This window comes from Dermochelys coriacea, chromosome 27, assembly GCF_009764565.3.
Source record: "Dermochelys coriacea isolate rDerCor1 chromosome 27, rDerCor1.pri.v4, whole genome shotgun sequence".
In the NCBI taxonomy this organism is placed as follows: domain Eukaryota; kingdom Metazoa; phylum Chordata; order Testudines; family Dermochelyidae; genus Dermochelys; species Dermochelys coriacea.
Window position 1 is genome coordinate 14803322 of NC_050094.1, and position 25775 is coordinate 14829096.

The 25775-nt window shown below is 52.5% G+C and overlaps 1 long non-coding RNA gene across 1 annotated transcript; it reads right to left on the reverse strand.

Moving 5' to 3' along the window:
* On the reverse strand, window positions 1–25385 carry LOC122457636. The gene is made up of 3 exons (XR_006277278.1): window positions 21884–25385; window positions 7370–7376; window positions 1–13 (listed from the first exon to the last, which is right to left on the reverse strand). It is a non-coding gene; the product is annotated as an uncharacterized LOC122457636 (long non-coding RNA).
* Window positions 25386–25775: the final 390 nt, after the last annotated feature.

Genomic DNA, 25775 nt, shown 5'->3' on the forward strand with positions numbered 1-25775 from the left:
TTCGGCTGTACACCTCCACGACTTTGGGGTCCAGTAAGGGGGTGAGAAACGAGCCTGTCTGCAGTGTCAACACTGTGCATCTCGCAGGCATTCTCAAAGGTCGTCAGGAAGCTATCTATGTCCTCCCCCTCCTTACGCTGGGCCAGGAAGCACTTATCAAAGCTCCTTGCAGTCTTGGGTCCCCTCTCACTCACTACAGCCAGGGCCCCACTGCTCCTCAGCCTGGCCAGCTCCAGTTCATGCTGCCTCTGTTTCTCCTCCTCCTCCTGTTCACGCTGATGTTGCCTCTCCTCCTCTTCCCACTCATGCTGACGCTGCTTTTCATGATCCTCCAGCTCCCTCATTTTCATCTCCCTCTCCCATTCCAGCCACCTCCGCTCCAGGGATGGGGAGTTCCACCGGGAGGATCCCTTGCTGGCTGCCAGGGTCAGGGTGCCCTCGGTATTCATTGGGCTTCCCCCAACCCCTCCCCCAGGCATAGGTAGGAAGGGTCTTGGGATGTCCTCAGCAGCAGTCTGACCCCTCCCAGCCTAGTCAGGCCCCAGGCTGCATCCACCGGGCGGCTTCCCTCAGGGACAGGGATCGGGTCATCCAAGCGATTCCTCTTCTCCAACTGGGCAATCAGCTGTTCCTTGGTTGACCTCCCAATGCGCAGCCCCCTCTGCCTGCATAGCTCCACCAGGTCGCTCTTAAGGCGTTTAGTGTACATCTCCCTGCTGGCCACTCACAGGCCTGGGCAGCTTTCCACGGTTTCCAGGAAGAATCCCTAGGGTGCCAGCCCTTCTTGAGGTCACCACCTCTTTGCCAGGGTCAAGCTGCAGACTCCTCTGCCCCTGGGACCACTTGCTGCAATCCCCTGGGGGACCCTGTTACTGCAAAATTCCTTCTCTCTGGTCACACACTCCCAGGGGTTAACCGCCCCCGGAAACCATCTCTCTCTGAGTCTTCAGCATGCCTGGTCCCCATCAATCCCCCTTCGTTTTACTGTTCCCCAGTCACTTACTGCAGGAAGCGCTGTTCACGGGATGCAGTAGATCCCACCCCTGCCACCAGTTGTCACGGAGTGTGGGGGAGTCCAGGGCCTGTACTCGTGCTCTTGTGGTCCCAAACCCATCTGCCCATTCCCCCCATGCTTGGCCTCTTCTGCCCTGTCCTCTCCAACCTGTCCCAGTTCTGGCTCTTCCACACCCTGGCTCTCTGTCCCATTCTCCTCACCCAACCAGTTCCTGTCCCCCCTACCCAGACTGTCCTAGAGGCCCATCTGGAGTTCCTCTCCAAATCTCCACTCAATTCCAGTGATCTCCATCAGCCCCTGTCTCCCTCCCACCCCCTGCCAGCTCCTAGTCCAGTCTGCCTCTCTCCTTCCCCCTAGCTGCCTCCTGCCTCCCGCCATGTTCCCCAAGCTCAGTGGTTCCCAGTTCCAGGCTCCCTCCCTGATCCCCTTGTCCAATCTCGGTGCCACCCCAGCCTCTTTGCCCAGCCAGTCCCAGTTCTCCCCCCCATACCCAGGTTCTCTTGCCTCCTTCCTCCTGCCCTACTGGTTCTCAGTCCATACCCCTTGCTGAACTAGTCACCCCACTATTTCCCTCCCTGGTTCCCAGTCCTCAACCCTCTGGCCCCAATCTCCGGCACCCCATATACAGGAAGGCCATACTTCCAGGAGGGTGACTCTCCCCTGGGAAGCAGGGACTCCGAAAAAAAGTGGGAGCTGTGGAGGATAATCAGCCGAACATGAGCACCCAGCGTGATGCTGTGGCCAAAAGTGCTGATGTGATCCCAGGCTGCAGAAACAGGGAACCTTGAGCAGGAGCAGAGAGGTTATTTTACCTCCGTGTTTGGCCCGACTGGACTCCTGTGCTCAGTTCTGGCGCCAACAATTCCAGCAGGATGTTGGTAAATTGAAGAAAGGTCAGAGAAGAGCCCCAAGAATGATGAAAGGTTCAGAAACCTGCCTTACAGTGACAGACTCAAGGAGCTCAGTCTATTTAGCTTAACACAGAGACAGTTCAGGGGTGTAAGTACCTACGTGGGGAACAAATATTTAGTAACGGCCCCTTCAGTCTAGCAGAGGAAGGTCTAACCCAGTCCCATGGCTGGAAGCGAACGCTAGACGAAGTCAGACTGGAAAAAAGCCGTACCTTTTGAACAGTGAGGGCTATGAACCATTGGACTCCAGCTGCACCCTAGCTCAGCCTGAGCTGTTCTGGGGCCCCAGGGCACAGCACTCCCCCCCCAGCGCCAACGAGGCAGCTCTGAGCCTCACGCCACATATGGCGAATCCCAAGCTCCTGCTAAGCAGTGGGGGCTGTGAGCATGAGGGGGGAACAACGGGGGGGGACAGGAAAGGTTCTGTGCAGAGCTGCCATACAGACCCCTAACCCTGCCATGCTGACATCTCGCCAATGCCCCAGGAAGCTTTTGCTGGAGAGCCTGGGGGCTGGTCGCAAACTCACTCCTTCCAGCACAGAGCGGTGGCCCCGACGACAAATCTCTCTTTCAGCGCCGGATCAGAAGCCGCTGGTCCCTTCCCCGAGTGCAGGGGATACTCACGGCAGGAACATGTGTTCTCCTCGCTCTGCCCTTCCCCATGCACTGCCCTGGCAGCGCCTTGCCAGCCACCTGGGCACCCTGACCCTGGGCACCGAGGGGGATCCTGCCTCTTGGCGAAGGGGTCGTGCCCGCAGGGATAGCCTAGCGTGGCAGCCCAGCGCTGCTGCTCCTCAGGCTGCCTGCTACAGGAAGGAGTGAACAGCAACTATTTCCTTCCAAAATGTCAGCTGCTTCTCGCAGACCAAACAGCAAGTGCTGGGCTCCTGGCAGCTTCCTCCCCGCCACTGCAGTGAGCGCACGGCCCTGCGCAGATCCAGCCACGCTCGCTGGGAGCGCCAGCACCAGGCCACATGGGGCCGGCAGCAGCACAAGTGTCTCACTCAGCTGAAGACATGCCATAAAACCAGCGGGGCAGCTTCCCACTGCAGAGCCTCAGGTGGGTGTTTGCACCCGGGGGTCTCCGTGCCTGGCTGCTCTTCAGCAGGGCACAAGAGAAAGGGAAGGAGGCTGACCTCAGGCCTGCACAGGCCACATGTACTCAGTGGGCCACGACAAGCTGTGACCCTCTCCCCTCACACCAGCACTTACTGCTGCTTTGGTATTACTGGGCCCAGAGGTGCGCTGGGCACCTGGCAATGCCAAGAGAGAGAGACCTAACCAAGGAACTGAAACACCAGGGCCCCAAGCCTGCCATGGGGGGGGGGGGGTAGGGAGACATCAGGGGACAAGGAGAGGCATTTAACGAAAGACACAGAACACACAGCACCCTTGGCTGTGCCCAGGAAGCAGCTCCTAAGGGCGGCTCTGAGGAGGGGATGGGCAATGCCTACCCTGGAAAAATGTTTACTGCCATCAGGCCATGTGAAAATGTCTCTCTTCCAGCAGGGCCATGCTGTACTTCGCAGTGCTCCACAGCCCATGCATGGCATGCCTGGCCTCTCCCGCTTCTCAGTGACCATTTCAAAGCCTGCGCCGGCACCTGAGCTCCCTCCCCCAAGGTCACTGTTCTTACAAATACAGCACAGGGTCGGGGTGGGGTGCAAGGAGCCAGCCCCAGAGTTTACCCAGCAGCCGGCAGGCTGAGCCCACGAGCAAGCGCTGGCTGCTGCACTTTTGCCTCCATTTGAATATCATTTGTGCACTCACTGCTTGGCACCATTCAGCTGCCAGCCCGGTCCCAGCAGCCTCCGGGCCACCCAATGGAACAGCTGGGGCCGACGGGCTAGGCATGCTTTGGAAGTAGCGCCTGGAGTGAAGTTCTGGAAGGCTGGGCTCACCACCAGTGCCTTATGGAGCTCAGCAGGGGCCCCACCAGCACATAAAGGGGCAGAGCTCATGGGAGAGGAGGGATGACAACCCAGAGACCGGTGGCCAGGGGACTGCTCACTAAGCAGCCTGGCCAACCAAGCATTCAGAAATCGTGAGGCAGGCCCTACATAGATCTTGGGTTCTTTTCTTTGCCTTCTGTGGATAAAGCCATCAGGTGCCATGTCCTGAGTTCTCTGCAACGATGAGGCTACAAATTCCCTTTCCCTTCAGACAGATTCTCACAGAATCTCAGGATTCCAGAGGCTGGAATTTTAAGAAGCTCACCAGACTAGCCGGCGAACCCCGCCAGGGCCCAGGGACAGCGCAGGCAGGGGAGATGGAGATGTAAACTCCTTACCTCACCTCCATGTTGCCTGCAAGCCCTTCGCTTTGGAACCGACTGTGTGGTTGGGTCGCTTCACATCTGCCTGTGGTTTCCAGCACGTTTGTTTCAGGCAGAGCTGGCACCAGCTGTGCTGGAGAGACAGGCTGCTCTAAAGGTTTGGTGCGTCAACAGGTTTTTGTTCTTCTCTTGGAGAAGAGCACAGCATTTGCCCTGCCAGTCTTTCGCTGCAGCACAAAGAGAGAGACAAAGAACCAGCTTCTCTGCACAGAACAGCCCTTGCTCCCCCAGACAGCCCACACTGGAACGATCTGTGCCAGGCGAGCGAGGGAAGGGAACGTCAAGGCCTGCTCCACACTCACAGAAGAGAGACAGTATCAGTTGTGGAAATAAAATATTTCCTCTTGAGCACAAAAGCGAAGGGCCCAGCTACAGGCAAAGCCTTTGAAACCCAGCCGTCCAGAGCCAGCAGCTCTGCGTGTGCCCCCACGGGCTCGACGCTTGGCCGGGTTCACCAGCTCAGCAGTTGGCTGGATAGAGCCCAAGAGAAACCTGATGCTACCACATGAATGCTCCAGCAGGAGGCACTCTCCTCTCAGTCACTAGCGCAGCAAACATGGCACCTGGAGATGCGGAGAGCGAGACACGCTGGAGGTGGGAAAGACGCGTTCTAAACACTCACCGTACTTTTCACAACGACTGGGGCGCTGTTAACTCGGGTGCCCTTCCAACTCCCATCATCAGGGCTCTGCTTTCCAGAAGTCCCCCACTACCACCGCACCCAAGCTCCTCGCTTCCGGTCTCGACACTCTTGCATTGTGCTGCTAAAATTCTGCTGTGCTCTGCCCCTGAGAGGGCTGCATTTCAGAGGAGGCCAGTCACTCCGGTCACTCTGCAGTGTGCTTGGAGATCTTTCAGGATGAAAGTTGCCATGGAAACACAATAGCTCAGGCTCCAGATCTAATCACACAGTAATTACATTGGCGATATGTAACCCCATGTCCTACTCTGCCACCCACCACTCAAGGACCAAGCAGTGGAATAAAGATTGGCTGGATCTCAGAGCTCACACTCGACATACACTTGTCCTCCCTGATAGCGTATCAGTCAGAAACACACAGGAGCAGACACACGTCGGAGAGGGGACTGGCTCCCTTCCTGAAATTTCTGAAGAGCCACGTATGAATTGAAAGTTCAGAGATGAGACCCTGAACCAACCTGGACCTTTACATTCTTTGCCGGCACATGAGGACACTGCCTGAATACCGAACTCTCATTCAGGGCTGGTCTGCACATGAAAGTCCATCTGGAGTCAGGCAGGGTGTGAAGTAAAAGTAGTTCAGCTGTTCCTGATTAGCTCCATGTGTGGTCGCTCTTATTCCAAATTAGCTTAATCCAATAGTTTAAAGTGGAGTTAATCAGGACTAGCTCTTGTGGAATAACCCCCCATGTAGACAAGACCTTTTAGAAAAACCTGTGGAGAGAATCCAAACAGCAAGAGAAACAAGAGGAGAATACGCTGTGAATCCTCGCAAAGAGCTTCTGATGGGGCAATTCTTTATCCTCAGCAGGGCCAGCATTACTGGGGTGGAGAAAGTGAATAAGGAAGTGTTATTTACTCCTTCTCCTAACACAAGAACTAGGGGTCATCCAATGAAATTAACAGGCAGCAGGTGTAAAACAAACGAAGAGAAGTATTTTTTCACACAATACAGTCAGTCTGCGGAACTCCTTGCCAGAGGATGTTGTGAAGTCCAAGACTATAAACAGGGTTCAAAAGGGAACTAGATAAGTTTGTGGAGGATAGGTCCATCAATGGCTATTAGCCAGAATGGGCAGGGATGGTGTCCCTAGCCTGTTTGCCAGAAGCCGGGAATGGATCACTTGATGATTACCTGCTCTGTTCATTCCCTCTGGGGCACCTGGCATTGGCCACTGCCAGAAGACAGGATACTGGGCTAGATGGACCTTTGGTTTGACCCAGTCTAGCCATTCTTATGATGGCTATGGCAGTAAAGAGACATGGGAGCAAGACTGCCCAAACATGGCCAGGAAATTGCCCAGCAATTGTCACCCCAAAGCAAGGAACTAACCCATTACCTCCCAGTTTAGCTCCCAAACAGCAGTCCACACACTCCCTCTCACATGGGAGAGGGCTAGGTATTCTTAACCCTCCCTCAGTGCGGGGCGTGAACTAGAGGAGCCCTCGAGGTCTCGTCTATTCCTAGGAGGAGTGGAAACATCTCTTTCCTCCAGAGCCACTTGTGTGCACGAGGCAGTGATCAGATTCACCAGTGTCAAGTACTCGGAAAGCAGGAGTCAGGCCAAAATACTGAGATTAGTTCAAAAATCCACAAATCAATGCCGGAGTCCTTTGCTTTGCCATTGGGACCCACTTGGGGGTTTTCAAGCTTCTCTCTGCAACCATGAGGGCTAGAAATGTACAGCCACAACAAAGGACCGAAAGCGGAGATTCTTGCGGAATCACATGACCCCAAGAGCTGGGGCTTTGAGAAAAACACCAAGTATTGCAAGATATCTGATACAATCGCAGGAGTTGGCCACCCTGAGAAACATCCTCACAAACAAAACCTGAAGTTGAATGAAAACAGCCATTCGGTGGATGAGAGATTTCCCGCAGATGGCATCTGAGCACTTAGCAGCCTCATCTGCACCAGCATTTCCCTCCAAACTGCCTTCCCCAGCGGCTCCACGAGTGGCAGCAACAGGGGAGGGCTGGTTCACAGAGGCCCCATATGCCTTAACCACCAGGCTGTCTACAAACTCCACATGGGAAAATGGGGAACGAAGAGAGAAGGATGGAGACATGCCCAAAGGCACACGGGGAGCTTGGTAGTAAAGCTGAGAACAGAACCTAGAGTCCTGGCTCCCAGCCTGGCACTCAGTCCATTAGAGCACATGATTTTCCATGGCAGAAGGACAAAGGATGCATTCATCCCAGGGCAGGAGTCAAACGAGCGACTCCGAGGCCAAGCCTTCCTCTGGCTGCTGCAGCATAGCAGCTGTGTGTGTGTGTGTGTGTTTTCTAAACTCTCTGTAGAAACACCTCCAAGCTCTGCCGATCCACCCAGGCGTTCGCTCCCCGGCAGGCAGCCGCCCCCGCCCCCCCACTCAGCAGAGGCTGGGCCTGCGGAGGTGTTGCAGTACAAACACGCTCCCCAGCTGGCTCACAGAGTTTGAAAGTTATCCCAGAGCATCTTGAATGCAGAGCTGAAGGAACCCGCTGCAAACCCCAGTGAGGCTGCCCAAAGCCTTCACAGAGAGAAGATCAGCGAACATTTCAGATTTCAGAGTAGCAGCCGTGTTAGTCTGTATTCACAAAAAGAAAAGGAGTACTTGTGGCACCTTAGAGACTAACAAATTTATTAGAGCATAAGCTTTCGTGAGCTACAGCTCACTTCATCGGATGCATTTGGTGGAAAATACAGAGGGGAGATTTATATACACACATAATGTTCTCTGTGTATGTGTGTATATAAATCTCCCCTCTGTATTTTCCACCAAATGCATCCGATGAAGTGAGCTGTAGCTCACAAAAGCTTATGCTCTAATAAATTTGTTAGTCTCTAAGGTGCCACAAGTCTTCCTTTTCTTTTTACGGTAAGGAGTGATCACTTAAGATAAGCCATCACCAGCAGCAGGGGGGGGGAAAAACGAGGAAAATCTTTCATGGTGACAAGCAAGGTAGGCTATTTCCAGCAGTTAACAAGAACATCTGGAGAACAGTGGGGGGTGGGAGGGGGAAATAACATGGGGAAATAGTTTTACTTTGTGTAATGACTCATCCACTCCCAGTCTCTATTCAAGCCCAAGTTAATTGTATCCAGTTTGCAAATTAATTCCAATTCAGCAGTCTCTCGTTGGAGTCTGTTTTTGAAGCTTTTTTGTTGAAGTATAGCCACTCTCAGGTCTGTAATCGAGTGACCAGAGAGATTGAAGTGTTCTCCGACTGGTTTTTGAATGTTATAATTCATGACGTCTGATTTGTGTCCATTCCTTCTTTTACGTAGAGACTGTCCAGTTTGACCAATGTACATGGCAGAGGGGCATTGCTGGCACATGATGGCATATATCACATTGGTAGATGTGCAGGTGAATGAGCCTCTGATAGTGTGGCTGATGTGATTAGGCCCTATGATGGTGTCCCCTGAATAGATATGTGGGCACAGTTGGAAACGGGCTTTGTTGCAAGGATAGGTTCCTGGGTTAGTGGATCTGTTGTGTGGTTGCTGGTGAGTATTTGCTTCAGGTTGGGGGGTTGTCTGTAAGCAAGGACTGGCCTGTCTCCCAAGATCTGTGAGAGTGATGGGTCGTCCTTCAGGATAGGTTGTAGATCCTTGATGATGCGTTGGAGAGGTTTTAGTTGGGGGCTGAAGGTGATGGCTAGTGGCGTTCTGTTGTTTTCTTTGTTGGGCCTGTCCTGTAGTAGGTGACTTCTGGGTACATTTCAGAGTGAACACTGCAGAGCCCAACCCAGGGAGTGCCCGAGATCTGCAGCTCTTCCCAGCCTTCCATACCGATTCTCTTGGCAACCCTGGATCGAGGAAGGAGACCCCACAGGAACAACACACGCAGCTCAACACGCTGTCCGCCAGCTTCCCCCCAGAGCCGGGCGGTGTGCATGGCTCCATTGCTGCTCCACTGCAGAGAGGGACCTGGCGAGGCCTGTCTGCACCCAGACCCTCCTTTACAGGTCAGAGCCAGCAGCTGTTCCCTTCACCTCCCCAGGTATTGCATGCTGCCCGCTGAAATGCTCGCACCAAGCAACTGGAGACTCCAAGCCAGACCTAATCTCAGGGGCACTGAAACCTGGTTACCAGGGGACAGGAAATGTAGGAGCCGGAGTTGAACTCACCAGGTCCTAAGGGGAGCCAGATATGCCTGAAAGAACAACCAGTACTCACTCTGGAGCAGGGTATGTTTAGGAATTGCAGATGGGAAGGGAGGGCCTAGCCTGGAGCCGGAGCGGACCTGAGCATTGAACACGCAGGGCCCAATTTCCCTCCCTTGTTGAGTTTACTCTAGCGCCACTCTCAAGAATTGTCCCGCCCAGACGTACACCAGAGAGGCAGGAATTGGGCCCACCCCTCGGGGCAGCAGCCAGCCCAAGCAGCCAGGGTCCTCGGGCAGCAGGCCGAGACCTGCTCTGCAGGGTCGCTCTCACTGGTGCTTGGCAGAGCCACAGGCAGAGGGGAGTCCATAGAACAGTGGAGCCCCAGGCCACCCGTGCCAGGCCGCCCTGCGCAGCCCACACCCTGCCCTTGTGCAGAGGTGCCATGCTGGCTGCACAGCCAGGGAGCCTGCGCACCCACACGGGTGGGCCCTGGGTTCATCCCTTTGAGTGGCACTGAGCAGTGCCTAGGGGGCTGCCCCAAACCCCTGGCAGAGGAATTTCAGGGCAGCAGTTTGGGGAAGGGGGCAGAGGGGAAGGCTGGGCTCTTCACAGCCCAAGACCCCAGCCCAGCAGCCATATGCAAGAAGGCCTGGCCCAGACCAGATGCAGAACTGCTGCCTGGCAGCAGGAGGCCCTGCAGCATTATTCCCCTCTGAGCACAATGAACCAACTGCGCAAGACTCCTCGGGGCTGGGACCCAGGGGCAGCTGCACATGACCCATGCTCCCGCTCCTCTCCCCTGGCTGCCAAGAGCACTGCAATGGCAGCACTTGGCTCCCTTGGATACTGGGTGCCAGGGCCCAGAAGCAATGCTGCCCATCACCCCAGCGCCAGGCCTTTCCAGGAGAAGAAACGCGGTGCAGAATCTCATTCCTGGCCGAGGATAACGACTCTCAACCCACCCAAGGGAGCAGAGCTGCCGGGGGCTTGGCGAGGGGGGGAGGTTATCGTGGCCATGCCTAGAGCCCCTGTGCAGGAACAGCTCTGCAGACAGTAATCTGGCTGGGAGGATGCGACTAGGCAGCTTAGCAAGCCCTGGGGAAGCCTAATCTCTGCTATTAACGTCAGTGCCCCCATCGTGGCTAAACCCAGACATGGATTAGACAGGCCTTGGTGGCGCTTTAATAATGGCCCCCTGCGGCGCCTGTGGCCACGCGGCCCAATTCCCCTTGCTCCGGGGGGCAACAGGGGCTTGACCAGCTGGAGCCAGTGAAGCACAAAGCAGGGACCCACCAGTATATAGGCTCTGCCACAGCCCAGGGGCTTTCCCTGCTCAGACGGGATTCCCTAGGCCAGGAACCCAGAGCCAGGCGCCTCCGCGGCTCAGCCAGCTCCATCCCATCCAGCCACTTCCCTTCTCGTGAAGGGCCCAGCAAGCCCAGTGCCCTGACGCCTCTCCCTACAGCCAGGGAAGGGCTGAGGTCTGCACTATCTCCCGCTCTTCCCTCCACTGCAGCAGAGCAAGCCAGCGGCTAGCACACAGGGACAATGAAGAGTTAAACCGAAGCATCCCCCTGCAGTAAGGGGCCCAGGAACCCTGCGTTCTGCTGGCCTGAGTGCAGCCAGCCTAGCCCAGCCTCCCGCGGGAGCCACTCCTTCGCACTTCATCTGCCTGGGACACGCAGTGGAATCGCCGCCTGGGTGCCCCCGTTCTGTGCTGCAACGTTCTGGCTGGGCCACTGGCAGAACTAACCCCGAGCCCACACCTAAACCCTGCCTGCAGGAAAGGCTCCAGCTTCTGTACCAAGAGGTGCCAGACCTAAGCTCACAGGTGAGTTACAAGGGGCAGCCCCTGGGGGATTTGAGCTGCTACAGACAGAGCATGGGGCAGGCTCCACAGATACAGCTCACTTCCTGATCCTGTACTGAGCCCAGCATCAGAGCAAGTTACCAGTCAATAGGTTCCCCAGAACCCCAGGCAGGTCTGCGCTCCTGGGCCATGAATCCGGTGGGTTCCCTAGGACACCAGGCACGTCTGCGCTCCCAGGTTGCAGATCCAGTGAGTTCCCCAGAACCCCAGGCAGGTCTGCACTCCCAGGCTGCAGATCCAGTGGGTTCTCCAGCACACTGCGCTCATCCAGGTTTTGCCCAGGCCTGTTTAGAATGACTAGAGCAGCTGGGATAACACATCCCCGGCTTGGTGGAGGATTCAGCTGTGCAGGCAGCATGGAAAGCTCCTGACCTAATGTGCAGGCCCCGCCTTCTCCCCACAGCACAGTCCCTTTCAAATTCTATTCCCAGAGCCCCATGCTGGTTCCTCACTGCAAAAATCAAACAGGGCTTAGTAACCCAGAGCCACACACCACCCACAACAGCCCTACCAAAACAGAGGAGCAGATTCCAGAGCAGTGCTGCTGCTCATCCCAGCACGGGGGAGCGTAGCTAAAGCAACGTATTTAGAAACAAGAGATTATTTCAAGCTTTTTACAGTGGCCAGGATATAAAATAGAATGAGTGCTCTGTGGCCGTCTCTCCCAGTTGCTGGCTCATGGGCTATGGGATTAGCTGTACCCACCTTTCCAGGGAGCGCAGGGCAAGGGCTGTGCTGCAGACGCACTGTGGTGTGTTTCAGAGAGGTGCCAGAGTAGCAGCCGTGTTAGTCTGTATCCGCGAAAAGAACAGGACGACTTGTGGCACCTTAGAGACCAACTAATTTATTTGACATAAGCTTTCGTGAGCTAATAACACTCTAATAAACGTGTTAGTCTCTAAGGTGCCACAAGTCTTCCTGTTCTTTTTGCAGAGAGGTGAACGAGGCCAAAGCTGCAGGAACCCCATGCTGCTGGACAGCTGCTCTCCTCTGTCCCTAACCCGACCCGCTGGATCAAACAAGGTATTTTCTCTACACTATGAGCCATGTCACCAAGATCTTGATCTGGGGCAAAGATCCCCGGCCAGGCCTGCCCTCAATCTCCCTAATGCAATTGCTCGCTTGGGATAAAGCCTCCGGCTGAGCAAAACCCTCCCAGATACAGACAGAGGCTTGGCAAGGCTCCACTGCAAAGTGCACCCTTGTTGCGCAAAACTCACTGCCTGCCACTCCCCGCTGGATGCACCACAGAGCCACTCCAGGTACAGACTCCCAGCCTGCTGCCACTGCCCCTGTCAGGGCAGCACAAACCCTGTGGGACACACCATGTGGTGCTGACCAGAGGGCTCCCCAAAGGGGACCCCCAACCTTGCGCACAGCCAGAAGGATGCGTGGCTCACAATGCCAGGCCTGGATGGTGAGAAAAGCATTCATGGCTCCACAGACACCTTCTGGCCACTTCCAGCTAATCCTTCCGTTGCCCCAGTCAACCCCAAAAAGGGGTCAGGACCCGACCCCAGACAGGCACAGCCAGAACAGGGAATCCAGCAGAGAGCGAGCTCTGCTGAGCATCCCACGGTCCACCAAGGACTCCCAGCTTGACTCTGCCTTTGCCACATTTGATTCATTTCTCGGGGAGGCAGCTCCCGTGCCCTGCCAGAGCTGGGCAAGGCCTTGCCTCAACTGACTGCCAGCACTTCAGCATCCACAGCCACCTCTGGCAGGCCAGCCACGAGCTAGTGCCTAGGCAGGGCTGCTAATCTGTCTCCACACACAGCATGGGCACGGGCGGGCTGGGTGAAGGGAGTGAAGGATTATGCACGTTTGAGTGAAGAATTAGTCCCGCTTTGGGCCTGGAGACACAATTTCATTTTATCTGTTATGCTCAGGCAAGCGAATACAAGATGAAAAATCCACTTAGCAGCCAAGCTAGGCCCAGACAGCCCTGGGGGAGGCGCCCCAGTAGCTTTCAGCATCTCAAGCCACTTTCTATGCATGCTCCTGGGGAGGGGGGCGTGTAACAAGGCTGGTTCTGGCGGGACCCAATGGAGAGTGCCAATTCAGGACAAATTGCTTCAAGCAGGGCAGTTACAGCCCAAGGCTAGGGTTTTTCCACCTCTAAGGCAAACCAAATCAGCCAGCCAAACAAGACTTTGGTTTTACCCCACTGGCTAACCACAAGTCACACAAGCAATTCCCTTAGACACTCCAGTTTCCCAGTATCACCACCAGTGCCACTCGTTATGGGGACAAATGGTTATGAAAATCAATACCCCAGTAAAAGAAAAATGGTTCTCTCGATCCCAAAAGACCAAGCCCCAAACCCAGGTCAATATACAAATCAGATCTTATCCACAAATCACGCTGTTGCCAATCCTTTAGAATCTAAAATCTAAACTTTTATTCATAAAAGAAAAGAAATACAGATGAGAGCTAGAATTGGTTAAATGGAATCAATTACATAGAGTCATGGCAAAGTTCTTGGTTCAGGCTTGCGGCAGTGATAGAATAAACTGCAGGTTCAAATCAAGTCTCTGGAGAACATCCACAGCTGGGATGGGTCTTTCAGTCCTTGGTTCAAAGCTTCAGTGCAGCAAAGTCCCTCCAGAGGTAAGAAGCAGGATTGAAGACCAGATGGAGGAGCTGCAGCAGCTTTTTATATTCTCTTGTCATGTGGTCTTTCTTTCTTTGTCCCAAAGACAAGCTGTCCATCACATGGCTTGGAAAAACCTCAGAGTTCTGTCCATAAGCAGGTCCCTGCACATCCTGCTGAGTCGCAAGGTGCGTCTGCCTTCTCTCAGTGGGTCAATTGTATCGCTGATGGTCCTTAATGGGCCATCAGGCAGGCTAGGCAGAGCTGACACCAACTTGTCTAGGGTGTCACCCAGAAGCATAGCAGAAGTTTGAACTACAGACAGTATAGAGCCAATATTCATAACTAACTACAAAAATGATACCCACATATAGACAGCACAATCATAATCAAACCATAACCTTGTCTGAGACGCCTTATTTGACCCCCCTTATACAAGATTTGGTGCCACTACAGGACCTTGGTTGCAATAATGTTCTAGATGGTCCCAGTTCAAGTCAATAATGTCACCTGGGGGGGGCTTTCCCCTGGGAACGTGGTCCCTTGTGGCTTGCACTAATGGGTCGCACACAGGTCAAGTCATGAGTTTGAGCCACAGGGCAGCCTGGATCCCGGCCGGCTGAGGCTGGCTAGAACAAGGTGGGGAAAAAGCTGTTGCTGTTCTCTGGCTGAGTCGTTCAAGTCAGCTCCTTGCACCATTTTCAGGGGGAGCAAGAAGACCCTGCATCTTGGCCAGCCTCCCTCACCTTGAGCAGGCTGGGGTCTGACGTCCCAGGCTGCTGATCACAGCAGCTGGCGCATTCACCTGCTCGCCAGTGCCCTGCTGGTGCCACCCTAGTGCCATGCAGGGGCCTCAGTGACTACACTCAGAGGCTGCAATCCAAACCAGCCAGGCAGGGCAGGGGCTGTATCTCAACATTTACAAACTCCTTCCTTTGGGTCAAATGCACATGGAAAAACAGTCCACTGGCTTCTCCCCACCCTCTCTCTTGTACATTCCCGGCTCATTTTGCCCCTTCCTCCAAACACCACCATGGCTGCTGGGCACAGGCTGAGTGACTGTGCATGCTGCTGTGCCAGGGGTCGGCAGCCCAGCCCAGTCCCACAAGGAGGCGGCACAACATGGTCAGGCTCCCAAAATCCTCGTCCTTCTTGCACAAGGGACATGGAGTCACTCAGGGCTGGATCTGGGGAGGTGCCAAGCACCCTCGACGCCCATGGGCGCCAACGGAGTCAAGGGATTCTCAGCGCCGGGGCTTGGCTAAGGGGCGTTTGAGAGCCACAGCATGGAGTGTAACCTTAGGACACAGTAAAGGGGCTGGGGAGACTGACGGCAAACGCCAGCTCATCTCACCAGCAGCAGCATGCGTCCCTGCTCCCTGGGAACACTGCAGCACTGTCATAGGCACCCCCAGGGCTGCACAAGGCCAGGGAGTCCTGGTATTACAGACGAGGAAGGAACCTGCAAGGGCTGCCTTCACTTTCCACAACCAGTCCACATCTCTGCCACAAGAAGTGGGATGAGCGGCCAGGACCCTGCATTCACACTGATTGGCAGGGGCTTGGTTTACACAGCACCATTCATAGACTCACAAGTGGGGCCCAGGCTAGAATACCCAGAGCACTGCCAGTCAGGAGCGAGGAATAGGCAGGATCAGAGCGGGAGGTGAGCAAGCCAGGGCTAGAAGGGGGCAGAGGGTCAGGATTGACGGGCACCAGCGGATGTGCGGGGAGTTTTCAGGATTCCTGCTTACAGGACAGCTGGCGCTAGGCAGTTCTATCAGTCACTCATTTTAACCTGCAAAAAGTTACACACACAGGATGAGCCCTGCCTTCTCGCCAGCAGACAGACAGACACTCATGATTCAGGAAGCAATCCGTCACATACTCATGCTTTATGGACACAGAGGAATGACTATTAAACACTGGTTTTAAAATGTCGTGACCAAAACCCAAGTGCCTGCTCCTTACGGCATGTGCCAACATAGCAGGCCCCTGGCAACCTCTGGATGCTCCTGCAATACAGATCAGGATCGATAAAACCGAGTGAAGCTATTGCCTTAGCAATATTAGCCTCACTAAAAGCAAACAGTGGTCCGTCTCGGGAGAGATGTCCATCTTTTCACGATGCTCCAGCCTCCGTCAGAGAACAAACTATTTTTCCTTTCACCCTCCAGGAAACACAATTTGTAAAGACACATTTTAAAGCAAAGTTTCTACTCGTGATTGGATAAAGACGAAATCCTTGACACGTTGCACTATTTAACCGAATCAGTGTGGAAACTGGTGTGACCAACCCCTTTTTGTGGACACTTGTACATTGATTTCAGTATGCCTGACACCGAGTTAAGAGAGCATCCGCTTAAGCTAAGCTATTAAATTGAATTAAAGAGTGCCAGAGCCAGAATTAGGGTGTTGCACCCATATTACTAAACCAGTTTTTAATCCATTTCAGTTAAATCAGTGCAAGCTGGGGCTCTAGACATGGCCTAAGTGACTTTCGCCAAAGGAAATCCATTCCTGGAAGCCTGGGCTAATATATCTCCCAGACACTGCAGCCTTGTTCCTTATTAAGCCAGGAGCCTTATGAAGTTAGAGATCAAATTAAGGCTGTCGATCAATCAAAGTTAACTCACGCGATTAACTCAAAAAAATGAATTGTGATTAATCGCACTGTTAAACAATAGAATACCAATTTAAATTTATTAAACATTTTGAATGTTTTTCTACATTTTAAAATATATTGATTTCTGTTACAACACAGAATACAAAGTGTACAGTGATCACTTTCTATTAGTTTTTATTACAAATATTTGCACTGTAAAAACAACAAACAAAAGAAATAGTCTTTCAATTCACCTCATACAAGTACTGTAGTGCAATCTCTTTATCGTGAAAATGCAACTTACAAATGTAGATTTGTGTGTGTTACATAACTGTACTCAAAAACAAAACAATGTAAAACTTCAGAGCCTACAAGTCCACTCAGTCCTACCTCTTGTTCAGCCAGTCACTAAGACAAACAAGTTTGTTTACATTAACAGGAGATAATCCTGCCTGCTTCATTTACAATGTCACCCAGAAAGTGAGAACAGGCGTTCGCATGGCACTTTCGTAGCTGACATTGCAAGGTATTTGCATGTCAGATATGCTAAACGTTCATTCATATGCCCCTTCATGCTTTGGCCACCATTCCAGAGGACATGCTTCCATGCTGATGATGCTCGTTAAAAAAACAAACCGTGTGTTAATTAAATTTGTGACTGAACTCTTTCCAGGAGAACTGTATGTCCCCTGCTCTGTTTTACCTGCATTCTGTCATATATTTTATGTTACAGCAATCTCAGATGATGACCCAGCACATGTTATTTGATTTACGAACACTGTCACTGCAGATTTGACAAAACGCAAAGAAGGTACCAATGTGAGATTTCTAAAAATAGCTACAGCACTCGACCCAAGGTTTAAGAATCTGAAGTGCCTTCCAAAATCAGAGGGACGAGGTGGGGAGCATGCTTTCAGAAGTCTTAAAAGAGCACTCCGATGCAGAAACTATAGAACCCAAAAAAGAAAATCAACTTTCTGCTGATGGCATCTGACTTAGATGATGAAAATGAACATGCATTGGTCCACTCTGCTTTGGATTGTTATCAAGCAGAACCCATCATCAGCATGACCTCTGGAATGGTGGTTGAAGCATGAAAGGACACATGAATCTGTAATGCATATGGCACGTAAATATCTTTCGACGCCGGTTACAACAGTGCCATGTGAATGCCTGTTCTCATTTTCAGATGACATTAAAACAAGAAGTGGCAGCATTATCTCCCGCAAATGTAAACAAACTTGTTTTTCTGAGCAATTGGCTAAAGTAGGACCGAGTGGACTTGTAAGCTCTAAAGTTTTACATTGTTGTATTTTTGAATGCAGTTTTTTTTTTTTTTTTTACAGAATTCAACATTTGTAAGTTCAACTTTCATGAGAAAGATTGCGCTACACTACTTTTATTAAGTGAATTGAAATATTGTATTTTTTTGTTTTTACAGTGCAAATTTGTAATCAAAAATAAATATCAAGTGAGCACTTGTATTGTGTTGTAACTGAAATCAATGTAGAAAACTGAAAATGTAGAAAACATCCAAAAATATTTAAATAAATGGTATTCTATTATTGTTTAACAGCACGATTAATCGAGATTCATTTTTTTAATTGCTTGCCAGCCCTAGATCGAATATTTTTACGGAAGAGCTGAGAAGTGAGATCAGCTACACAACACATTTCCACACGTGTGCATCTGCCACACACTAGTTAATGTACGGCAACGCAAGCCCGTCAGCTCATAACCGCAGCACGGACATTTCTCCAGATCATACGGCCGCACAACCCTGACCTTGCTCTGCACACAGGGATCTCCAAGCACCTCATAAAGGAGGCTAGTGATTCCACCGATGGGGTAACTGGGGTGCAGAGACTCCCCCAGCATCACACAATGGGCCAGGGGCAGGGCCAAAAGTCAACCCAGCTCTCCTGACTCTCAGGGACGGTGTGGCCAAGCTGGCCTAAGACATTACTGTTCTGCACCCATCCTTTCAGTAAAGGCCACACCAGAGATCTGACGCTCTATTCAGAGCCCATCCTTGAACACGATTCCTTTTCCAAGCCATCTGTTACAGACGTACTGACCACACAGCCAGGATCAAAGCCATCTTGGCGTTCAGAAAGCAAGAGGTCTGTGCTGCAGATCCACTTCCCAGAATGCCTCCTGCACAAGGCTACGCTTCCCAGGGACTCAAGACAGGCAAGCTACGCAGAGGCTCAGACCACCAGCACCTAAGCTTGCCCGTTAATATCTTTGGCTGCAGTCAGCCAGTTGCTGGGCAGGGCAGCCCCCTCCCCCACCCTGAAGGTCTGGAGTGAAAATAGCGACAGCTTGCTGAGATGCCGATCAGCCAGCTAGGGGAGTGAACCAGCTCACATGCTGCTCTCTGAACCTTCCTGGGTCCCAAGCCAGGGCTTTTTGGCTCTCCTCCACTGCCTCCCCAGCCAACGAGCAAAGCAGCTGGGCTTTTCAGAGAGACGCCTGAAGGAGAAACACTGACCAACCAGGCTTCTTTTGATTGCAGATTCATGGCCAATGTGTATCCAGTTAAGAGAAAGGTACCTGACTCCCAGGGCCTCAGGGCAGCAAAAGCCTCCGTGCACCCAGCAGCATGGGTAAGCCAAGCTGTGGCATGCAAGTGCCAAGCTCTTGAGAAGCAACAGAGCAGTCCAGTGAAATGAATCAAGGGATAGTAACCTGGGGCAGAGCCCAGTTCCACTGGGATTTCTTGATGTTCTCTGCTCTTTTGGGCCCTGAGTGTACTGCAGGAGACTTCGACCTCACCCCACGGCTGTGTGGGGAGAGAAGCTACCTGGAAACCCAGTGAAAGGGGTGGTCAGATCAGATGGGGAGGGAAGGAAAACAGACTCTCCTCCAGGCTGAGATGGGGGGAGGAGTTTTGGATTTGACTAGAGTTCAGGAGCTGGGATTTCTATTCCATGGGAAATTCTGACATTTTGGGATAAAACCATTCTGGATTGAAAAGAAAAAAGCCGAAACCTCAAAATTTCCTGCAAAATGAAATGTAACAACTGTTTTTATTTGGGACCACTGAAATATTTTTGTTTCCACTTTATCATTTTGACTTTTACATTGTATTAAAATATGAAACACAATGCAATACGTATATAAACTTTGTATTAACATTACTAATTGAATATAAAAACCACAATGTTTCATTTTGACTTTTTCCATCAACATTTTAATTGACATTGAAACATTCTGATTTCGACAAACCTGTATTTTTCAATGGAAAACTGTTCTGTGCAAAGTTGCCCCCAGCTTTAGATGTTATATTATGGAGAGGCTGCCCCCCAGAATAATGAAATAAAAACCCATTGGTCCCCCGCACACCTGACATACTCCCAGCATCTCAGAGCAAGTGCAAAACTGGCGCTTGCCTTAGTGCAAGAATGTGACTTGCTCCTACATGGCACTGACCACACCCTGGGGAGGGGAACCGGGTATATCAGGCTATCAGCAACTAACCCTAATGCAGCCCGATACCGCTGCCAGTAACTGGGCCTTCGCAGGGCCACTGGGCACGTCACAAATGCACAGCCTGACAAACAGAGCTAGGTTTGCCTTCTGTTTCAACTAGAGACAAAAAGGGGAGCCGGGGAAGGGTCCTTGTCCAACCGGGGGAGGAACAAAGGGAGTCGGGACCCTGAGAAGCAGCCACCTCATATTTTTCAAGTTTCAGGCAAGCCCGGGGCATTGCAAAGCCATGCCAAGCGTGGGGCTAACTGCCCTATGTCTCAAACCAACCAATCCTTGTCTGCAAAGAGCTTGGGGCCACTCTCAATTAAACCTTTCATGGGGCAAGGACAGGCACAGCCTCTTCTGGGATGCCAATGCCAACAGTGATGAACCCTTTGCACTGAATGGACCAGCACCCCCAAGCCATGTGGACATCCACGTGCCAACTCCAGACTAGTGACCAGCACATCTACATCTTGCCTGAACCTGCCCAGCGCAGCCCCACTGACCCGCCTTTGCCAATAAGCCCCTGGAAACCAGCTCTGACTGCAGGCACCTAGCCCAATACAGGTTAAAGGCGAGCTGCAATTAACTCCTTTGTTGCTGACATCCATTGCAATGAACAATTTCACACCCTCCTCTCGGCACTATCAGCTGCACTCCACGCAAGCTCTGGCATGTCCCTGGGGCCCTGCCAGGGGCTGGGAACTGGAACACTCGATGGCCCAGGAGCTGTGAAGGCGTCTGTCTGTAAAGCTTTTGGGATTTGGCATCGTGCTCACAGGCCTGTGCTTGGATGAAACTTTCTCTCATCTCATCAAAAATGTGAGATGTTCATTTCTGCGCGTCTCCCCCACGAGCCCAGGCTCCCACCGCCTCTCGCACCCCCAACAGCAATTGCACAACAGAAATTGCCCGGGCCAAGGTTCAGTGGCCAGAAAGTCCCGCAAGAATGGTTTGAACCCACCTGGGGGCCACCCTAGAGCCTGCAGCCCCTACCCAAAGCACTCCAGAAATCGACACTCCATAGCCCTACTCTGTCCACGTTTCTCCACCGCTGAGTGACTCCTGACCAAGCCGCATGGTAAACAAAGCGAGAGGAATGGTCCACAAGGCCCATTAAATGGGGGGAAGAAGAGTGGGCTAGTGTGAACCATGGACCTAGAACGAAGGAAGCTCAGTGGAAATGGAAAATCAATGAGTCCTTGGGAACCTGCTGGGAAATAAGCGGAGCATTTCTGAACACACCAAACAACCGTGCTGAATCAATGGCTGCTGATGGGGGTTAAAGGCAGACATGTGTATAACAAAAGTCCCTGGAGAGCAGATTTGGAAAAGGGACTTTAAAAAAAAATGGAGACTAAAATTAGAAATATGACTAACAGAGGGGCCCAGAAAAACGAGAGGCCCAAAGCAAGAACTGGTGTGATGAGCTGGCCGGCATGGGGCGGGCTGGCGGTAGGGGGAACTCATTCCACGTGCCATACAGAAGGGAGATGGAGAGGTGGGGGGAGCAGAGTGGGGACCACACCGCCCTTTGGGAGGCAGGCACAGCACAGACCCTGGGGAAGGAGCGCTTGCTCCCATATGATGACAATCCTAAGAATCCTACAGGGAAATTTTGGTATTAACCTATCTGACAATCTCCCCCTCCTACCCACTGCCACCTGAGCTACCAGAAATATGCACAGTTTCTGCTCTCTCTTCCCCTCAGGACTCCTGTGAAACAGGAGCCAGTGCTGAAGAACCCAGGACCATCATGGCATCGCAGGCCCTTGCCCTGGGAAAGCAAGCACTCCCAATCTAAGCACTTATAAAAAGGCACAGATGAGTAATGGGCTCATCGGTGCTGGAGAGAAGCCTGTCAGGCTGCAGAAGCCATGCCCAGCACACCCCCGCACACCAGAAATGCCATGGCTGCGTTTTAGAAAAAACAACAACAACAAATGGGAGAGACTCGCAAGCATTGGACACCCGTTCTCAGCCTGGGCAAGGGGTTATGACACACAACAGGCAAGAATCTTCTCCCCTTCCCTCCTGCAAAGCTTAACAGCCAGCATTTGTGCATCATGGGGAGTAGACAGACAGGAATGTGTAAACCGCACTCGGCTTTCACACTAACAATGGAGAACCGAGCACTCTGAGAGCCAGCAACCCACACAGTATCTAATAAAACCCTAGCAATCCCCCAATCAGACACACAGCCATGTCGCAAACCATAATGTCCATGTCACAACAGCAGTGAGTTCAGAAGCCAGAGCAAGAGCAGAGATTGTAAAACTTACCAACCAACTGTTTCAATAAAGAACAATCCGTGACCATGTTATGGCTGGACTATAATATTCCACTGCAAGAAGCTGTACGGCCCCAGTGGGAATCCAGCCTGCTGTTAAAAGGTAAAACTTGGACCCCGGACTAAGCCGAACATGCGCGGCTGCAGCAGGGGAAACGTGCACCAACGACCATATTTTGTTTTGCAAGCAACAAGTGCTTCCGTCCCCTCTCTGGTGCAGCTAGATGGGCGGATTCCGCTTTATCACCAGCTCAGCTCACCCCTATCATCCAGGAAGCTGTGTACACATACGCGCCTCCCCCTGACGTTTCCCAACGCGGCAGGGAGAAGCAGCTGAAGGCAAAGCACCTTCTATCAAGGGGCAGAGGCTGAAAGGCTAAAACCATCCCTGCACCCAGAATGCCAATTTCAGGCAGGCAGAGCCGGCTCAGGCCCTTCCAACACACCTGCTGCTCCTGGGAGAACAGGCTGCATGAATAAAGCCCCTGGTCTGTAAATACACTCCCCACCACGTGAAAGGCATGTCAGAAAACAGTACAGCTGCTTTGTCTAGCCAAGGAGGAGCCTGAGAGCCTGGCGCAGCCAAGCAAAGGGATCCCCAGGATCCAGCTAACTCCTCTGGCTCAACAGCAGCATTCAGGTTACAGCACAGACGGAGCTCAGGGAAGCAGGAGGGTGATGAGTGAGGTCTCAGGAAAGCCCCCAAATAAGAGAATCAGGAGGGCCAAGCTTATGTTCAACCAGCACCACCACCTCAAAGTGAGCCGCCTCTCCTCACCCTAGCACTGACGGTCCCTCTCTCTCTCCGCCACCCTGAGGAGTTTTGCTCCTGTTGGAATCTAACAAACCCAACCTCCATGAGGGGACAGAAGCTGCTGGGCTCTCTTGGGGTCTGTCTCAAAGCATCCTGCGTACTTCTCTTTCTGAGAGTGAATGTCTGAGCTGCCATGACTGGGGAAGGGGACCCAGGTCTCTGTCAAACTGGGGTTCCTTCCAGTGACTTTCCTCCATTCAAATAACCCTCGCAATGTTCACGGTGCTTCCCAGATCCCCAGATGTTATCCAGTCTCAGCAATGACGGCACCAAGGCCATGGCTTGGAGGGAAGGAAAAGCTGAAGCTGGGGGAAACCAGCCTGTGGCTGGGGCGAAGCACTGCAGGCAGCTCTGGTTCAGGAGTGCCAGAGAAGGCACTGCATCCAGCTGGGACAGTGTTGCCCTTTGGAGGCAAGGAGCTGTATGCACGAGGGGCCCCATATGCACTCTACCTAGCTACCAGCCCAGCCCCACCCATCCGCTGAGCCTGCTGTGCCAGAGCACTGGGAAGGGGCAGACTCCCCGGGGTGGCCAAGAGGCAGAAAGCAGTCAGGGACACGGGGCTGGACAGGCCTGAGCCCTCCCTGGACTGCAACGAGTGCCCCACTGGTTGGGACTTCCTGCTCCTGCCCCCTCTTGTGAACAGGTCCCACCCTCACCTGGGTGCCTGTGGCTTCAAGCCAAACCCATCAAGAAAGTGGCTTTTAAAATCAGCTGAGTGGATTCCCTCAAGTGTCTGACTCACATTTCCTACATCTCAGAGCCCTGCCACAGGGCCCCAAGCACCACTTGGGCCTTTCTAGAGACCAGAGGGTAACACGCTGCACTGCTACAACCACCTTTTCACCTGGAGATCCTAAAGCATGCTGGACCCCACAGCTCCCTCCCGGGATGTTCTCAGAAGCTAGGGGCCATACGAAATGCTCCCAAGGCATGCATCCCAAGGCATCATATGGGGTGCATTCAAAACAAACAGAAATACCATTATACCAAGCAGAGAGGGCCTTTAAAATGTAAGGCCCTAAAGAATTTAATGGGAATGAAACCAATGGGGTCCTATAGAAATCACGCTAACCCCCTATAGAATTTAGTAGAGAATGAGCTCACTTCTATAGGGTTCTCTCAGCGACGCTATAAATAGGCTTGGAAGGATTAGATTTTAAATCAATAAATGTTAGTAAACCTCAATTTCAATGTACACACACAGCTAGATGAAAAAAATACTCCCATCAGTAATAATCAAAATTTATAGATAGGCAAAGTAAGCAAAATTCTGGTCGAGAACTTACTAGAGACTGTCATTACATAATTGTCTGACAGCCCCAAAATTTCCTGCAACTGTGAACATTTCAAATCAATAAAAAATTTTAAAAAATGCTTAAAAATAATCAGCATTATCGGCTGTAATCATAAGAAAATCAGACTCCAATTCTGCCGACCCTAGCTGTACAGTTCTATAGCGCAGAGAGAACGTACGAGCAAGTTCTCCAGCATGCTCCAATGTATCTAGGAAAACCTGGCTGTAGGCTGAATTCTGCAGGGACAATCCCCCACCTGGATCACTCAGAAGCGCTTTCCAGTGCAAGTCGCCCCTACAGTAATTCCTGCTCAGCTCGAAAGCCATTTCTGAGTCAAACGTGCTTCTTCACCATACTCTGCGGCACAGCCACCAACTGCTTTCTCACACCTATGCAGTGGTGAGCGCAGGGAGCAGGGATTTTGCATTAGCTAGACAGAGCAGGGAAACCCCATGAGCAGAGACTTCACTGCTTATCTGGGGTCAAAGCTTCCCCGGCTCTCGGCAAGGCAGCTCCACTGAGATATGGCAGCGAATCAAGTGCTGAAAACTCTGGCGGCAGCTGGACTCCATCCCCAGTCCAGCAGAGCAAACATCCCCTACAGTGCCCCAGGCACCGTGACTATGGCCTTGTTGCCACCCTGTCCTCTCCTACAGGACTGTCACTCACACTGGAAGACAAGAGACTCTACAATCGCTCTTCGTGATCAAACCGTGGGCATCCGCTCTCCTGCAGGTGCAAACCTGTTCCCAAAGGGAACACGGTAACCCCCAGCTAACACTCGAGAGCGTCTGCTGATTTCTGACACTGGAGTCAGAGAAGTACAGATCCTGCATGCCATAGCTGGAGGTCTGATGCCAAACCCAGGGGTGGCACGCAAGGGGGTTTTAAGGAGGTGCCCCTAGGGGCTGGAGGAGAGGGCTGTCGCAGTACAAGCACTAGCAGGAGACCGTCTTACTTTTCCATTATGGCAATACAGGCTCTCTCAGTGCCCCTTACACCTGGCACCTCCTTCCACATCACCTCTGAATGCAGCCCATGCTTTTCCCTCGTCCATCCTGAGAGCATGACCTCAATGCACATTCCTCCAGCCTCCAGGCAGCGTCCCAAAGCCACCCCAGAAATGGCCTAGAATGCTGCTTACCTGGAGGCAGGACAAGTTATCCTGGGACACCAACCTGCACAGCGACGGGCGGGCTGTCGCACCAATCAGGGCAGCACAGCACCATGTGGATAGAGAGTTTCAAAAGTGATGCAGCTTGCTTGCCACAGCATGAACACAGGCCAGCCAAGAGATGTGAGCTATCCCAGTGCAGTTTCTAGGCATAGACAAGCCCTAGGACACTCGCCCTCTGCCTCACCAACACTCAAGGAGTTAACCGTATATACTATGAACTCCATGAAAGGTACCGTGCCAGCGTCCCTATGCCCCACCACTTCCCTAGAGCAAACAGCCTCGGAGGGAAGAAGCGTCTCTGGCTGGCTCCATCCACACCCACCCAGGGTCCGCTCCCTTACAGGTGGTGATGAAATTTGAAACAGGACCCGCATCACTGAGTCAGCCCAATATTGAGATACGGAAGGCAGAACAAGGGGTCCGCCCTCTTCTCAATATCACCATGAAAAGGGAACTGAAACCACACCAGGCGAATACGCTGCAGCCACAGCAGCCACCCAGTCAGCAGGGGACTGAATCAGAGCAGCAGCCACTCATCCCGGGTCCAGAACTCGCTGGGGGATCCCGCAGGAGCGAGCCCACAGACACATGCAGC